At 33.9% G+C, this 2,749-nt stretch overlaps 1 long non-coding RNA gene across 1 annotated transcript; it reads right to left on the bottom strand.

Moving 5' to 3' along the window:
- Nucleotides 1-1,271: 1,271 nt before the first annotated feature.
- Nucleotides 1,272-2,295, bottom strand: LOC122011598. The gene is made up of 4 exons (XR_006119981.1): nt 2,258-2,295; nt 2,061-2,124; nt 1,635-1,709; nt 1,272-1,404 (listed from the first exon to the last, which is right to left on the bottom strand). It is a non-coding gene; the product is annotated as an uncharacterized LOC122011598 (long non-coding RNA).
- Between the last annotated feature and the right edge of the window lie 454 nt (nt 2,296-2,749).

The following is a 2,749-nucleotide window of genomic DNA, read 5'->3' on the forward strand; positions in this document are numbered from 1 at the left end:
CAACATATCCTAATTTAACATTCAACACATCCTAATTTAACATTCAACACATCAACTCATAATTCAAGAAATATAAAGATTTCAACAAAGTTTACAAGATCCATCTTGTTCAACAAAGTTTACAAGTTCAACAACCCAATGTTTTATAAGTCCATCATCCATCCAACAACACTAAGAATACATATAGTCATCTTCGTGTGCCACAAAATCTTTGATCCCCATCAAATCTCCTTTGCCTACATAACAACGAACAAATAAACTAAATTATGTGTAACAAGAAAGATTGTAAATATTATACGATATGGCCATGTAAAAAGAATAATTGGAAACAAAACATAAATGTGAAATTCCTTAAACATTCTAATAAAAGCCCTAATTCTAATAAAAGTCATATTTACCAACGATATGAATCATCCATGTCATAGCAACGGTAAATAAAATTATAAGCATTATTTTGAAGCTAAGTACATGTATCGTAACTATGATACAACCTAATATAATTGGCACATCATATAGAGAGAAAGAGAGAGAGATCTTGTGAAGTATGGTATTAGGGTTCAAATTTTCTCACTTAGTTAACTTTATTTTTCATTTTAATTTGCTGAATTTATAGTTTTGTCTTTGGTTGGTATTTAATGTAAACTAAAGGATGTTTAAAATAATTGTTCCTTTCATTGTGCTAACTAGTTGACAATTTCATATGAATAACTTTAACACATTTTTAACAACTCTTTGCAAAATATTAAGGTAGGAGGATGCATCGTTATCTAGTAAAGAATTTTAAAATAGTGTGATGTAATTCTAGATGAAATATAGAACTTTTATGTATCTATATAGTTTTGAGACTGTACATAGATCAAATTCAGAACTTTTATGCATCATTATCATTGAAGACAAAACAAGAAAGAGCAGCTTATCAAAAAGAAGGAACACAATTAAACAACTATTTAAAGCTAACTTTAACATAATTATTTAAAGTTAACTTTATATAATTAAACAACTATAACATAATTATTTAAAGCTAACTGTATATATAGATCAGTAAATGCATATTAATGAACTTAGGAATACCGAAAAGAGGTGAACAAATACAGCTATCTTCAACTACAGTGAGATCACACCTGAGACCTGCACAAAGAACATTATCAAATCAGGACAAAAATAAAGTTAGAATATTAGAGACTCCATTCATATTGCCTAGTTAGAGACTCCAAACGAACCTCTGGATTAGTAGCTCGAGAATCTCTATCAAAGTGCCTTCCTCTTTTTGTTCCTTTCTTCTTTTTATCTTTTTTACCCAAATCATTGGATTCATGTGCCAAAGTATGAGAACCATTTGATATTATAGATTGCTCCAAATTTATGCATTTCAGATATAGAGTTTGCCAGACAAACATTTTCCTTCTCTGAGATACAACGATCTACCACTCTACAATACAATACAAGCATAACTCAAGTAAATAACAGAATATGAAACATAATTGAAACAGAGTAAAATTGAGTTCACATTTTCAAAGAATCAACAAAGCTCCTACAACAATATGTTATTTATTGCTTCCATGTACCACATGAACCCAGCCAAACAATAAACCAATTAAACAACGAATAAAATACAACTGAACCCCACAACTTACCTTGAACCTTCTGCACCTTCTTCCTGACCTATCCTTACAACCTTCACAATGTATACGGACTATAAGAACACATGTCTGCAATTGAAAACATGTACTGATTAATACGCATGAAAGTCAATATTTTCTACAAATAATTCAATTCTCATTTCATTAAAAAAAAATAGAAACTAAAAATTAAAAACATATTATTGAAGAAATCACAATGAAATCCTGAACAATGTACTTGGTGTTGATTTCTTAGCAAAGATTTGGATATACCATTTTGATTAGTCATCTCGTCAAAGAGTCTCTGAGTTATCTGAAATGATTCTTAATAAATAAATGGCAAGTCTAAAATCATTTAACTGAGCTCTTACTAGTTTCTAGAACTAAAACCCTCATCAACGATCTCTAACCCTTGCAGAATCGAGGACAAATAAAACTAACCTTATTCATTGGCTTTGTAGGATCGAGGAGTTATCTTGGATAGCCATAAACCAGGGAAACAATACTACAGAGGCAAATCAAGCATAAGAGAAGGCGCATATCAATGGTAAAGAGCAGAAAAGCGATCAATTCTAAGTCAAGTGCGAGAAATCAAACCAAATTTAGGAAAACCAGCATGTTTTTTATAGGAAACTTACATCAAGATGCTGCTGCATGATCTTGGGCTTCTTCTTCAGCTGCAAAGGGAGACGGCGGTTAGCCACGGCAAGGCCCACGCCGGCGGCCAGACGCCGGCCAGCCAGCGCCTGGCAGTGGCCAGCCACACGCCGGCCAAGCAGCGGCCTAGCGATGACCAGGTAGGGATCAAGCGATCGTCGCATATCACACCGCCGTCGTCGGTTGGAGATGTGGCCGAAACCCTGGAAATCGCAGGTTGGAAGGGGAACGGGGGAGAAAGAAATGGGGAAGAAAACAAGAATCGGGATGGGATATAGATATAGGGTTATTCGCATCAAAATTTTTTTGTTCCCAATTTTGACCCTAATTTTGGGACGAATCCTGGATTCGTCCCAAAATCTGGGATGAATCCTGGATTCATCCCAAAATCTGGGACGAATTTAGGAATTCGTCCCAGAATTTAATTTTTTTTAATAAAAAAGGGGAAAAAATCAAAAGGAATAAATACAGAC

This window comes from Zingiber officinale, chromosome 1A (genome assembly GCF_018446385.1).
Source record: "Zingiber officinale cultivar Zhangliang chromosome 1A, Zo_v1.1, whole genome shotgun sequence".
Classification (NCBI taxonomy): Eukaryota; Viridiplantae; Streptophyta; class Magnoliopsida; order Zingiberales; family Zingiberaceae; genus Zingiber; species Zingiber officinale.